Source organism: Lutjanus erythropterus, chromosome 2 (genome assembly GCF_056507025.1).
Source record: "Lutjanus erythropterus isolate fLutEry1 chromosome 2, fLutEry1.hap2, whole genome shotgun sequence".
Classification (NCBI taxonomy): Eukaryota; Metazoa; Chordata; class Actinopteri; order Lutjaniformes; family Lutjanidae; genus Lutjanus; species Lutjanus erythropterus.
In genome coordinates this window covers 5,901,507-5,917,458 of record NC_139318.1, presented here as the reverse complement: position 1 = coordinate 5,917,458, position 15,952 = coordinate 5,901,507, and the positions used below count along the sequence as shown (strand labels likewise).

The 15,952-nt window shown below is 38.4% G+C and overlaps 1 protein-coding gene across 1 annotated transcript in view; it reads left to right on the top strand.

Moving 5' to 3' along the window:
* The first annotated feature begins 15,008 nt into the window (after positions 1–15,008).
* The window catches only part of fbln2 (fibulin 2), a 110,738-nt gene continuing 109,794 nt past the window's right edge, over positions 15,009–15,952 (top strand). The window contains exon 1 of the mRNA XM_084726864.1: positions 15,009–15,169. The gene's annotated coding sequence lies outside the window, so the exon portion shown is untranslated. The remainder of the gene's footprint in view (positions 15,170–15,952) is intronic.

Sequence of the window (15,952 nt, the reverse complement as noted above, 5' to 3'; positions counted from 1 at the left end):
CAAGGGCTACTCATTTGAATAGCTGTTATAATACTGTTAAATGACGAGAGAAAAAACTCACGCTGGCAAAAGCAAACAGTTCTTTACAAATGAGCCAAAATGGCACAGCCTTATGTTTCCAGTACGAGATAACAACAGGGCTTCAACAGCTCTCAGCAAATCAATGCCACTGCTCTCTGAGAAATACAGGGGCTAACTAGAACCATAAAGGGTTCTGCAGCTTGTCCCCATAGAGGAACCCTTTTTGTATCCTGTTCGAACCTTTTATAAAGGTTCTGTCAGAACCTTTCCACCGTCTAAAAGGTGCCAACAAGAACCCACCCAGGAGATTCTCCGGTGAACCTTTTTTTATTCAAAGGGTTTTATCTAGAACCCACCCGGGAGGTTCTATGAAGAACCTCTTTATATTCTGAGGGCTTAATCTAGAACTCACCTAGAACCTTTTTTAAATTGCAAAGGTTTTATCTAGGACCCACCCATGGAGTTCTACAAAGAACCTTTTTTAATTGCAAGGGTTTTATCTTGAACACAGTTAGGGGGTTCTACCAAGAACCATTTTATAATCTAAAGGTTTTATCAAGAATACTCTGAGGGGTTCTACCATGAACCTTTTTATATTCTAAGGATTTAATCTAGAATCCACCCAGGGAGTTCTATGAAGAATCTTTTTATATGTGAATGGTTTTATCTAGAACACACTCAGGGGGTTCTATGAAGAACATTTTTATATTCTAAAGGTTTAATCTAGAACCCATCCTCGGGTTTCAACTGCGAATCTTTTTGTAATTGCGAGGGTTTTCTCCAGAACACATTGAAGGGGTTCTACAGAGAACATTTTTATATTCCATGGGTTTCATCTAGAACTCATCCAGGTGAATCCATTGAGAACCTTTTATATTATAGTACAAAAAACTCTTGATGAACCCTTGATGAAAGAGATCTTGAAAGATCTAAACAATCATTGAAGAACTCTATCTTCTAAAAAGGGTTCTTTGATGAAAAGGGTTGTTAATGGAATCCTTAGTCTTACAAAGAACCCTTGACAGACTTTTTCATCAAAACAATAGCTCTGCATAGAACCTCAGCCCCTCAGGAAGAACCCTTTTGGAACCCGTATTCTAAGAGGACTCAATACTGTTGATTCTGATTACGTGTGTATTATCTGTAAAATCCATTGATGAGGGTTTTAAAAACTGTGAGGAGGAATTTTCCCGAGCAAACAGGATAATATCTGACATTTACACAACTCATCCACCAGCAATAACTCTCTACTGGTCTCTCTTTTAATTCAAGGTAAAGGTCAGAGTATTGTGACACGACGAACCGCTCCACGCTGCAGCTGCGTTGTTTTTCTGCAGCTGAGAGAAGGAACAGCTGACTCTACTTCAAGTGTTGTTTTTTCATGTTTAAAGGCCGACTTTGTCTACCGGATTAGCGTCGGCTTCTATGAGCACAAAGGGAGATGACAACAGGGGCCGTGGATGTTCACTTTAGCTGAAGGTCCATTCATCAGCTCATGACAGGAATGCATCTCCCTGTCAACACCGGTGGTTGAATCAACTAGCCTTCGCAACCAGCAGAGTTAAAGGGGTGTGGGAACATTCGAGGTCCTGTGTATCACTTGATTTCAGAGTTTCACAGTCTGAAACTTTTGGGCTGTGATGCCATGGCGGAGTTTTTGCAGCGGTGTAGAACACTGAAGACACAGGGAGCCAATTTGAAGCAACGCATAATTTGGATGCCTCCTTCATATCGAGCAACATCCCCTGGAAACCAGAGCTCCCCGCCGAGCGCCTGCTGGTGGCCCATGCATATTTCATGAAATCAGAAGCTGATTAACTGAATGGGTGTGAATAGTTGCATTCAACAAAACAATCACCGATATAAAGAAACATCAATTTTTTTTTAAGTGAAATCCAGGTGGAACAAAGTTTTAGATGAGGCATGACCGCACTCTCCATGACCTCTGCTTTCAGACGTTTAATATGCCTTAAAATCATTTTATGACAGGATAAATGTAACACCAACTTCACACTATAAGAAGTGTATTTCAGTGAAGTAACATAATGTTTTGAATGATTTTTGTGGATTAGAACAACTTGAAATTTCATCCCATTCCTTTAAACCCACTATTCTTCTTTCAGGAAAAGTGCATCAGTTTGGTTTCTCTTAGTATTGTGTTTCTGTCTTTTTCAGACTTTTCACCCCTGCAGCTGAGCCACCATTTTCTCTTGATGCCTTTGCGAGATAAGGTTAAATCTAATTCAGGCCAAAATGATGTTTTGTTATCAAATAATGTGTTATGTTAGACATGAAATTGTCCACCTGAATTGGTCAAAGTTTTTGTAAACTCATATTTGACAAACAGACATAACACACTAAGGTTACTATAAAAATACATTTTTTCTGAAACCTCACTATTAGGTTGTTAACTAGCAGTGTTTTACTTTTGGGTAAAGCAAATGAATGAGTTAATGTTAATGTTAACTTTGCGCCTGCTGGATGTACGTACATGACTGTTAGGAACTGTTTCACCTTCAGAGGTTTTCAGCTTGTTGTGGAGCTCCTTCGCCCCTGATTGGCAAAAAAGATCAACTAATGCAGGTTTAAAGTAGCACTAATCTTTTTGTCTTTGTTTGCTCTGACATATGATGGTCTAATAAAGTTTATTATGTTGTATTATATGAATACTGTATAGATTCCTGTTATATGTTGCACGCATGACCACATGAGCCATGTTCAGTAATTCTAATAATTGTCCAAATATCTTTTCACTTTTTGACGCTTCCCTTCTCACTTTATTTGTTCTTCACTAGTCAACAACATGCTCTTAATCCCAATTAGTGTGCGGAAGAGAAAAGTCTCTCAGCATCCTGTTGACTGGCACAGGCATCAGTCAGAGCACATGTCTGTCAATGGCCAGCTCTTTGTTCACTCTGCTCCGTCCAAACACACCGTGCTGCCAAACAAGACAGGTCAGCCAGCAACTGAGAGAAGCTGACACACTGTAAACACAGACAGAGGCATTATGACGCTCATTTGCCCAATTTGGCAAATTTGGTTCAGCCAAACTGCTTCGGATTTAGTCTGGTGCGTCATTGCTAATTAATCTAAGTGGAAAGTTTCATTCCATTGGTGCACCACAACAGCCCGAGGGGCAAAGAGGTGATCAAGGCATTAGGCTTTTGTTTATCCGCCCAGGTAACTGTTTTGATTTAACTTGGACTTTAATGCTGTTGCATGTGCAGCCAATTCTCAGATAGATGATGAAATACAGTACGTGTGCAGAGGCAAGTACAGATGGAACGCAGCATGGCTCAGGTCTTTTAAAGTCTTGATTTCAGCACATATTATTCTTATAAAACAGACCACTGACAGTGCCTTTTGCATTTGCTTTTTAAAGGGCCCTTGGTTACCTGAGCCAGTGTTAAGAGAATCACTGACACGGGGCCGGGCCACTCTGTCCCCCTGCAGAGCCGAGCTAATGGAGATTCCAGAGCACGACACCACCCACTTCCCTTCTCTCTTCAGAGTTCACTTTTGTCCTGCAAATCACTGCTCTGGATCTCTCAGATAACCCTGTAGACTGAGGCTCATGTGAAGGTCACTCCTTCAAGCATATGGAATGACGCACTTAAGACAATATTTGTTATTTCTGCAGAGGTAGGTATGATTTTGACTGTAGACTCTGTCATTTCAACCATATACAGCAAGTACAGAGTGAAATAAAACAGTGTTCCTCCAGGATCATAGTGCTTCATAGAACAACAAAAGAGGCGGGATAAAACCAACTAAGACTACATAGAATTACATGAGCCTGCATAAACCTACATAAACCTACACAGGACTACATGAAGTGTGTAAGCAACCATGAAAACGTTTGTCTTTGTGTGGTGGGTTTCCTGGGTCTGGCTCATACACTGGGCATAAAGATGTGCAAGGCCATGCAAATTTACTGGTATAGTAGAAAATGATTACTAATACAGTGCAAAGTTAAAAGACTGTTAAAAATAGTTTAAAAAAAGTTTAAATAGCTGCTGTGAATGTAAACAAAATTAAAAGAGGTAGATCAATATGTATAAACTGCTGTAGGTGTAAACATATAGTCTTGTAAATGTAAACACAACTGTTGTTTATGTAAACATTACGGCTGCAAATGTGAAAATACCTGCTAAATGTAAACATAATAGCTGTAATGTAAACACAACACTGTAAACACTGTAAACATAACTGCTGTAAATGTAAACACAGCTGTTATAAATGGAAACATAAGAGCTGAATGTAAACATAACTGTTGTAAATTTAAACACAATTGTTGTAAATGTGTAAACATAAATGGTAAATGTAAACATTAGTGGTAAATGTAAACATAACAGTTGTTATTGGTAAACATAACTCTTGTAATTTTAAACATAACTGCTGTAATTGTAAATATAGGCAAATTGTAAATGTAGACAACAAAGATTAAACATAAAAGAATACAGAAAATAAAGTCTGTGCTGTTGGCAGACAGAATCAGTGATTGTACACTGATGCTTTGACCAGGTATTAACATCTCCTGTACATCATAAACTGCAGAGGATGATATGCAGTCAGTGTCTTGTGTTCTGGAGGGAACAGGGATTTTCACTTGAACCGACGCCAGAAGTTAATTGCAACATGCTGCACACATCATAGTCACAGAAAGGCAGATATTTCCAAACTTTTTAGTCTCCCAGTCAGTCAGCGATGGGAAAAAATGTTTCTAAAATATTCTATTTATACTTTCAATACACATTACTGTCTGAACATAGTTAGTCTGGAAGTAATTTCATGCATTTATCCACCAAAATGTTTTAGGCAGAAACACACTGACTGAATCAAGAACATTCCACAAATTAAATATCTCCATTGTGTTTCACAGAGCTTTATTTCCTCTCACAATTAAATAGTGTCATTCAAGGACAAACCAAAGTGCGTAAGTGGAGGCATCAGCTGTACATTGCATCATGGCACAACTACCTAACACGGTACACCACAAACAGTTTCCTGTGTTTAAACACAATTGTGATACATATGTAAAAGCCAGAATGTGCAAATCATTTGCATGATAATCATGTCAATTGCAGCCAAACAGGATAATGGTGACCTGTGTGTGAACTGCTCAGCAGATGGAGGTGGTATGTTGCATGTGACTTGCCCTGTGTAATGAGGCGCCTGCATCATTAGGTGGCTAATGTGCCCCATCCTGCCTTTTGTGTGTTGTCCTGGCAAAACTTCCACTTTTACAGTCGAAAAACAAACAAAACACGGATATGTTGTAGCACGAGTAACAATAGCTAGTTAGTCCCCTAATAGGACGTCCACAGACATGACAGGACAAAGAGATGTGTATTGCAGTTAAGGCCTGAGAGTGCTTCAAATGAAGTGTTTGTTTGATTGTTAAATGACGTATAACATCTCCTTTCCTGTATGTAACTTTTGTAACTAAGTGCTAAGAATGAACTTAAATGAGAAAAAGTCATTGTGATGAAAGCAGTCAAGTCTATCCTGATCCCTACCATCTTCAGCATAACTGAGGACCTAATCTATAATTTTGAAAGGTGATCTATATATTTTTAGACATGATGAGATCTTGGCCCAGTTTACACCTGGTATTAACAAGCGTCTTGGCTGATCTGATCACACGGGGACAGCTTTAAGTACAGGTGTAAACGCACCAAAGACGTATTAAGATCCAATCGCTGAGACCACATTCAGAGGTGGTCTGGTCTGCATGTGACCACGTTCTTTCAGCGGTGTTGTCCTGGGCCACACTGAAGCACTGCCCACTCAACTGACATCCTGTAAGCACGCACGAAACATCTTTCTGATTTCATTTGGTTCAGTGTGTTTGAGCTCTCCGAACTGCCAAGATAAGCAGCAGATGATTGAAAACACACTGTGACCAATAGGCCACTTGTTAGTCTTCCTTTAAAAAAAAGTGCCATTTTATGAGTTGTTGAATGAGGAGAAACTTTATAGAGTTTGCGAAACACTTCCTTTGACCAATTCTTAATTATTTTGGCAATCTTGTAAAAATCGGCATGTTTACTACGTGATGGTATTTCCTTTTTTGTGTTAAAACGTCGTGTCCATTAGTTTCAGTGTGTTGGCTACTAAAAACAACTGCACATTTGGTCTTTGCAGATGGAAATTATGTAGCTATGTGTTTATTTGTATGTACAGCAGGGAAGTGATCACTTGAGGCGCATGTGGAGAGGCACTGGAACATCTTTTGTAACAGGGTTACACGAGCTGCATGCTAATTCCAGGTGTAAACAGGCAAATTATGATGAAAGCAGTTGAGTCTAATTGAAAAGAGATCATTATGAGTAAAAACTGTGGGTTTTCAGTTCCAGAAAGAGAGGTACATTAAATCTTGGTCAGTTACCAACCGACTCTGTGAACCTAACCTGCTCGCCAACATGTTTTCTTTTTTCTGTCTCCTCCCTCCTACAGAGACAGACACGTTTGTTTCATTTCCTAATTCAGGAAATTCAGTCCGAAGTCCAAATCCAAGAGCATTAATTAGTGGAGGTTTACTGACCATCATAATCAAAATCCTGGTTGGATACTAGTTCAGAGCTGTCTGAAGTTACTGCTTTTATGTGCTGTCAGTCATTTCTTCGGGTGGTTACAAGTCACACTCAGCAGGATAAAATTTCTACATATCCTTCTTTTTTTCTGTAACCCTGTGACTCTGTGCACGCAAGCAGCTGCCAGTTTGTTTGAGCAGTTCCACTAAAATGTTTCAGTCAGACATCTCATGTTTTAAAATGTTTATTTCAGCAGTAAAACATAGTCAGAGTTTGGCATCGAGGCTCCGACTTCATCACTCCCCGCATGTTAAGTTGCACAGAGATATAAGGGGAGGGATGAGCAAATTCGGTGGGGTTAAAAGAACAGGCAGTGACACTAGTGCAGGGCAGCAATGCATTGGCAGGGAGAGGGTGAGATGGGAGGTTTAGCCATTTAAACTGACCACCGGATTAGAAGGGTGTATTTGGTATGTACCACTGAGAGTGAGGCGAGTCACATGTGATTGGCGGTGCAGCTCGAGTTGACTGCCTGAACTAGCTCGCAGGTGTCGCCACATTGATTGCACATAATGCATAAATTTAGAAATAAGAAAAAGCTTTATAGGATCAATGTATAATCATCTTTATCAGTTGTCATGTGATCCTGAAATACTGGAGATTATATGTTGATTTTCCAGATTGTGCAGAACTGAGTTGCAGCTGCAGGATGTAGTTTGAAAATGAGATTTTTAAACTGGCTGTGCATATTCTCATTCTAAGCCACGGTGCTGAGTCCATATCCAAATAGATGTCTAAAATTAAAAATTAATCTCGACAGCGCTTCAAGTGCAAATCACCAAACATAGCTAACAACCAGGTCTCTGTCTTTCATCTAGACAAATATATTAATATATTACACTTTATGTAACACATTTAAAATGTAAAATGATCTGTTAATGGACAAGATTGAATAAAATCTCATTGTGTTAACTTACTGACACTTTCCTCACTTCCTGGATAAAAAATGTGTGCAGTCAGCAAACACATGCATCAATATCTCTTTATCTGTCCACTTGATTTATTTGCCTGTGGACAGGATGAATCATAGCATCGGAGCTCCACTGATGATGCCTCTTTTCATTAACCATGCAGCAGCATAACTTAGAGTGAACGTGAGTTGACTGAACGGACTCTGATCAGCTGTTCTGGAAGCAAACATACATCTCAGAGTTCATCAAGTCAGAGTTCAGGGTTAAACTCAGAGTTTGTTAAACCTGCTTTCTTGATAAATCTGTATCCTGATACCTGCAGTACATCTCAAACTTTGCTCTAAGGACCTAATCTATAATTTGGCCATTTTGAAAGATGATCAGTATACTTTTTTATTGATAAGACATGATGACACCTTGAGGCATAACATAATAACCACATAACCTGTCATTTTTTTCCCCTAAAGTTCTCATACAACAATACAACTGATAAGCTCCTATTTTTCATGCATCTTGTCGATCTTATTATGTTGACTAATGAAGCAGTATCTCATGAGAGGGAGTGCTGTTGTACTAAATAATCAGCACGACTGTGATTATCTTTGAGACTTTGCAAGGACCATTTATTAGTTAACAGTAATAAGTAACAAGAGATTATGACTGATTGATTTATTTACTCATTTATTTAGCTCTGCCCAAACAAATATACTTCCACAACTGGATTGAAAATGGATTGCTGCCGAGCAATACAAACATTTTCCTGCACACAATGTTAGCTTGCTAGCTTCTTGTAGGTCAACATGTTACCACAGTAGAGCTCTCCTTCAGGGGTCCTGATGCACTGTAAAAAAAAAAAAAACACATCTCAAACACAAAATGTTTTGCGGACTGATAATCTTTAGTTGAGACAATTTACTTTTCTTCTTTAGATAAACTTGAATCTTTGAGTTTTAGAAACTGAAAAAAGGTCACAGTGGGCTGTGAACCTAATTTGTCTTATTTTGAGTGCCTGAAAAATTTAATAATTTTAATTGAAAATATCTAAATTTTTCAATAAAAGATCAGTAGTTGGTAAAACTACAATTTGAGTTGGGCTCAAAACTCAAACATCCATTGCAGTCTGTTGCTTTGAAATTTTGAGTTTCCTCAACTTTTTCATTTTTACAGTGTGGATCCATAAAACTGCCTCCAGACTGTCTTCAGCTGGTTCTTTTTGACAGGCTGAATGTTGAAGTTTATATGAACCAAACCAACGAACCGAGGCTGCTTGAAAAGGCTGGACTTGCCGTGCTTTTGAACAGACTCTGGTACAGTTTGTTTGTGGTGTGAAAGCAAATCAACCAACTGCAGATTTGATGACAACAGATGTGTAACTTTAGCGCGATTTCAAAGGCTGAACTTCTAATAAATCCATCTGCTGATTGTGAAATCTGATCAAGAAGTGATCGTATAATTGATCTGTATAAGCCATGCATATATTTATGCAAATCATTTTGTAACAATGGTAAGAGCAGGTATTTGTTGTTGTTTAAACTTGTATCCTACTCTGTGTACTGTCAGATTAAAAAGTGTGACAGTGATCCCACAGTAATGCACCCTGAATCACGAACAAGACGCCTCCTGTCTCCGTCTGTCTCTGTGGTCTCCATCTGTTAGTCATTGCAACGTTAATGTAGACTAACAGTTATTAGAACACCTGTAAAGTGAAGAGACACATGTTGTTAAAAGTCCCAGTGCTGTTGTTCTCTGTATCAGCAATCATGGAACGCCTCTCGTCCAATCAAATGACTCGGTCGGGACTAACTATAGCTTGTGTGCTTTGAGAAGTTTTTCTGTGGGAGCAAACACTCCCTCCAGCTGCTCAAACGACATTAGGTGAATATCATCAGATCCATCTTGCACATATATAACACGATCTCACTTTCCTCAAGCTCCAGCTGCTTTGGAGAAGACAGTGATAGTCATCTCAATTTCCAGCCAAAACTGGAGAGAAGAGTGGTCTGAAGAATGTTCCATTTTCCTGTAGACCTGAATTTTCTTAGAAATGTACTGAACTGATACTCACCCTGAGCTGTCTTTATGTAGGTACAGAATGTGTCACGGTCTTTACTCAGGTAGAAATACAGATAAAAAAACCTCTAGTAAAAGTAGAAGTACTAATTCAACTTCTTCACAGCAGTACAAGTAAAAAGTACAGGCTCTGAAATGTACTCAAAGTATAAAAGTAAAAAGTTGAACTCTGAAGGACTGACTGTTTGTGTGCAAAGTTAACTGACCTCACCTTCTCCATGCTTCATTTTGTTACGTATATTTTGTCTTGTTACATCTTTTATATCTGTTACATCTCTTAGGTTTTGTTACGTCTTTTATGTCTTGTTACATCCTTTCTGTCTTGTTTCCCTATATCTTGTTACCTCTTACAACATTTTTAGTCTTAATAATGTATTTTTTGCCTTGTTATGTCTTGTACATCTTGTTACATCTTTTCTGTCTTGTTACGTTTTGTTCCATTTTTTTGTTTTGTGGGTTAGGGTTTTTTTTTTTTTAATGTCTTTTATGTTTTGCTACATCTCTTATGTCTTGTTACCTCTTTTACATTGTTTTTCATCTTATTATGTATTTTTGTACTTTTTATATCTTCTTTGGCTTGTTATGTCCTGTGGCATCTTTTTAGTCTTGTTACATCTTTTACATCTGTTTTTAAACTTTTTTTTTTTTAATCTCTTTAATGTTATTTTTAATCTGGTTACTTATTTTTTAACTTTTTTTTTCTGTTTTTTATGTAACATCTTTTACATGGTCTTGTTACATCATTTTCATCCTGTTACATCTGTTGTGTGTGATATGCACTGATGGAACCATCTTTTCTATGTGTTACTGCCCCATTAATTTAGGTTAAAATCAGTCTTGATGTTGGGAAAGTGGCACACGATGCAAAATAAACATAATCAATAATTCCCCTCAGATGTATTACAACTAGTAATACATATAGTAAAGTAATAAGCCTATTTTCAAGATATAAGGAGTAGGAAGTGCAGATATTTGTGTTAAAATGTAGGGAGTAAAAATGAGAAAGTACAGGCTCGGTATGTCTGTATAAAAGTAAAAAGTCTCCCTCAGAAGGACATTTCTACTAGCTGTTTCTCTCTGTCTGTTTCATCTTGTTACATCTTTTGTCTTTTTACTTCTTTTCATGTCCTGTTACGTCTTTTTTGTCTTGTCGCATTTTTTATGTCCTTTTACATCTTGTTACCTCTTTTATGTTGTTTTTCATCGTTATGTCTTTTTTGTCAGGTTGTTTTGCTTTTCACATTGTCTTCTTACTTCATTTTTGTCTTGTTACATCTGTCGTGTGTCATATGTACTGATGAATACACAAAGGAATCATCTATTTTGTATTATTGTTCCATCCGTTCATGCTGAAATCTTGATGTTGGTAAGGCAGAATAAAGACAATCAATAATTCTCCTCAGATGCATTAAAACTAAAATAACGAGCCTGTTTTCAAAATGTAGAGTTGAGAAGAAAGTACAGATATTTGTGTTAAAATGTAGGGAGTAAAAGAAAAAAGGTGTTAGAAAAATAAATACTTCAGAAAAATACAGTTACCTGAAAACTAAGTATTTGTACTTCGTTACTTAACACCTCTGTGTTGCTCACATGTTATATCCAGTATTGACAGATCATTTGCAGCTAATTTCCATGTGGGACTCCAAAGTGGCCCCAGACATGATGTCAAAGCCATTTGCGTGGCTCCTGCCAAGCCTCTCTTCACTAAACCATACAAGAAGGAGTCTTGAGCCAGATGCTTCCCACTGACCCCACACATGAAGCCCGAGGCCTCCCCTCCCGTTTCAAAGCCTTGTCTGCGTCTGACGGTTCTCGCACTGGGATTCCACAAATCTCACCCATGCGTTGTCGAGTCCCACTCAGTGTTTTACAGCCGGGCTGAGCCTGATCCTGTTATGCGCATGCAAAAACCGAGTTTGTTCATGACACCATGGCAACCCCACTCTGATCTTGTTATCCTACACTGTGTCATCTGCAGACAAAAAAACTGCACTTAACTCCAGGGAGCTGTGCTGTCACAGACAAGTCTATTTTTATATGTGAAAAATAAGTCAGCTGGGCCGCGGCACAGTGGATTAAATGAAAAATATGGCCCTACAAGCGAGTTTTGACATGTCCTTCCACTGACCCAGCCTCCAACACTGTGAATGCGAGTCCTCTCTATTGTTTTACCTCATCTCTCATCTCTAGTTGGAAGCCGTCCTGCTCCCCCAGCAGCGGTCTTATCTGTGATCAGAGCCGATGTGTTTATCACAGCAGCGACCACCACTTCACCCTGGGCCCCGACAGCTCCTCATTAGGACCTTTAATACAGGCTGCTGGGAGGGGTCCAGACTGCCGATCAGGTCGCTGCGCCCCGACATGATGAGTGAGTCCATTCAAACGTCCAGAATGCCTCATTTTATTCCAAACAACACTCATACTCCCTACGGTCTTTGAACTCTGGGGGTGCCGTGTTGGGTCAAATTTACGATGCCCTCCAAAGGGGCCGCTTCAAATAAAGCGAGACACAAGATTGGTCTCAAGTTGTAAAGTTACTTAGTCTTCAACCATTTGCTGCTGCAGGGTCATGCTCCCTAAAAGTGTATGAAAATGACTGAGGTTGAATTATTTCTTCAGCACATGTGAATTCAAAGACATGCTCTGCTCACTTGAAGGACATACATCTTTATCCCTCCAGGGAGCAGGGCTCAGCGTGGGATCAAACAGGTAATTAAAAACAAGCCTGTTCCTTTCTGAGTGGTTGAGATAGCCTATGGCCTTGTGTCATGCATGGACTGTAACCGGCAGGACACCTACGGACAGCTGCGTGAGTAATGATGTGAGCGCGAGGCTCTTGTTTAGCCAAGGTTATGGCCTTCTATTTAAGAGGTACATGCTAGATCCTCAAAACACAGCAGAGGACAGCGGCGTTCGTTTACTCTGGGGACTAACAACATGGCTCGAAAGGAAATATATGAGAGAGCAGCAGTACAAATCTGGTTGTACAATATAACTATATACAACAAAACACTAAATATAAGAGGAACAGAGTAGAATTACAACACAGATAAACCTTATGTGGAATTTTAAGAAGAAAAACAGATTTTTACAATTTCTTTAAAGGAATGGTTCAACATTTGGGGTAATGAGACTTAGATGAGAAAATAGATACTATTCTCACATCTGTCCATTATGTACAATGCTGGAGCTGGAAACTGATTAGCCTAGCTTAGCATAAAGACTCAAATCAAGGGGAAACTGCTTGAGCACCTCTTAAATTTACTACCAACACGTATCTCATTTGTTTCATCTGTACATTAACACAAATGTAAAAATATTTTTACAGAGGGTTACAAGTGATCCATCCCAATAAATTATTTAGAAATAATTTATGTAACTCAAAATATACATTTAATTGAAACTGACAGCACTTTTGAAACATTTCACAAATAAGCGCAACACTTTTTGAAAGTTTCGTTGATGATGAAAACAAGCGCTGTAGTGCTGGGCCAGTAGTGTATGTTTGTGGCAAACAACAAGATCAAAATGAATCAGAAAAGAGACTTTGTGATGCTGTAAATAAAGTTTTTACTGTGAAAAAATATGGCCCTACCATAAAACATCTGCTTTTAGAATGGAGTTCAGTTTAATAGTCTGCCAACTCTAAAGACCGCTGGAAGCAGTGGGTTTTTAACCTGAATAATTCACATAAACTGACCTGACCTACCTTCTTATAATGAACCTTGTAGACATTGTGAAGTAATGTGGCTTCCTGGTTGGTTCTAGTTCCACACTTAATGGAAAAATAGTCATTGGTGTGACTCATCAACCAAGATAAGACTTGTATTTTTTAAACCAAATGCCGAATCCAAGCTGTTACTGAATTCTTGTGAATGACACTGCAATTTTTTGTTTGTCTCATACTGAGTTATTTCTTCAGTGACACCAAGAACATTGTTTTGTTTGTTCAGACTGTTTTGTATTTTCGTGAACAAATCTTTATTAATTTTTGTGGTAGACTGGGGATGGTAACAACAGGGGACAGTTGCAACAAGTTTTATTACTCCAATCAGAAAAATACTAGAGATGACATACTGCTCACTTAAAACCTCTCCCAACCAAGAAGACAGAAGACACATTCAGCATCTGAAAAAAAAAAAAAAAAAAAATCTTTTTTCATTCTTGTCACACTGACCTCACCTTTTTTTAATGAATTAATCATAATTTACTTAGTTTGAATCATTGTTTTGTTGACTTCTAGGTCGCATGGTTAGGATGTGTTTAGGTCAATGTGTCCAGATAGCACATGATGTTCTGTCATGGCCAATAGAGTGGGAAAATTTGCAACACATTGTTGCAACTGTCCCCAAAATAAGCAGCCATATCAAAACAGACCAAGCAACAGCATTTTTCAACATCAGTTGGGTACATTAAAGGAAAGCTCATCTAAATACAAATGTACATCATTAATAAAAGTTGGTTGCATTGCAAATTGTTTCATTCTTCCTGTCTCAAACTGGAATATAAAGAGAATGAATAACATCTGTAACATCTGCACATTGACTCAAGGTAGACCTGTATTCAGTGTTTAAACAAACAAAACTCAATAACTGTTATTTAGTCAGTAATGCTAAATAAATAATATAATTTTATTGTAAAACTACACATATTTTCAGAATAATGAAAATATAAATATGTAATGTATTTTAATATGTTGCAACCACAGATGATAATGATTAATTCATGATCAAATCAATGGGTTGTTAAGAATTTGATTGATCATGTAAAGTTTAATCGATCACATATAGATATGAAATATGGTGGAGATTATTTTTATTAGCATCCGCATGTTATGATATTCTGTGTTTAATATATGGGCCTTTATATGTTTCATTGGAAATTTAATGTTCTCAGAGAATATGTAATATGTTGCCATGCAAACAATTAATTGATTGTTAATTTTATCACTTATCTGTTTATGAAAGAGCTTACAGTTTGCATCTCCTGATCCTGATGCGGCTGTCTCCAGGGTTGGGGTCAGTTGCAACATCTGACATCTTTCTTTCAAATAAAACATTGTGAACAGTATGTCATATGTAATCATCTTAGCAAACAGATGTAAGTTTAATATGTAAAGAATCGGTCGGTCAAGTCCACTGACAGAAATGCAGAAAGTGTTGCAACTGTCCCCAGTCTCCCCTATTGCATCCATTAAAATGACTTAATTTTCCATCGTTCAACTTCTGTTGATGAGACAAGTCAAATAAAACTCCCCCTTGTCTTCATGCTACCTGTTGTACTGTGTGGGCCGGCTCCTCCGGAGTCTCCAGCAGGGGAAACTTTTCGTACCTCCCCCTCCCTCCGCCTCCCTGCTCGGTCCCAGCAGCGCTGCGATGGTCAAAAGGGTTCACACTCCTGGCGCTCGGAGGACCCGGCAGCCGGCGGCTCTCCAACCGCTCCGTGCGTTACAAGTTAACACAAACCACCGGTGTCTGCAAACTGCTTCAAACCTTCACCAGTGTCCGCAGCTTTTCACGGAGACTCTGTTCGCCTGCTTCAAACTCCCACTTTAAATCCATGGAAGTTGTGGTAAGAACTTTTGAGTCGCTCATTACAGATTAATTGTTTAAAACTTTGTTTTCACTGGGGATTCACTGCACTGTGCAAACTTCTGACTGCAAACTGTAACAAATGGTGAAGTTAGAAGTTGGAAGTTTTTCCAGTTATCAGCTGGAAAGAAAAAAGGCGACAGGTTGCAGATTCAAAGTCTCTACTTAAAAGTATTTTTAGTCTTCTCTGTTACATACAGGTGTGACAAATGCATGACAGCAGCACAGAAACTTCAACATACAACGTTTTGCAGTGTTGTGTTATGACAGATGGTCTGCAATACATAAGCATCATGTTAAAAGAGTTTAGTTAATTGTACCTTTAATACAACATCACTGTATGATCATCCTGTATTTATTTTAGGAAAAGTTTTTCTGTGAGAAGTTTTCCTGTTGCAGCTCTTTGTCATAAGTGTAGCTTTAAAGGGCCAGTTCACCCCAAAATCAAAAATCCATATTTTCCCCTGATGCTATTTTAGGTACCATCCATAGAGGTGTCTGCTGTCTCTCCAATGTAATGTGATTAAATAGCACAAAATACATTTAAAACCTAAAAAACCCCCCAAAAACTAGCATCTCTTTCCAAACATTATGATCTGGTTTCTCAAGATAATCCACAGACCTTGTAAGCAGTTTCATGTATTTTCTCTACAGTAGAAAGAGAGTAGTTTAGGTAGTTTCTAAAATAGTTCCAGTATACTCTACTGCAGAGAGAAAGTAGTTCCTACGTGCAACTGCTCACTACAAGGTCTGTGGATTATCT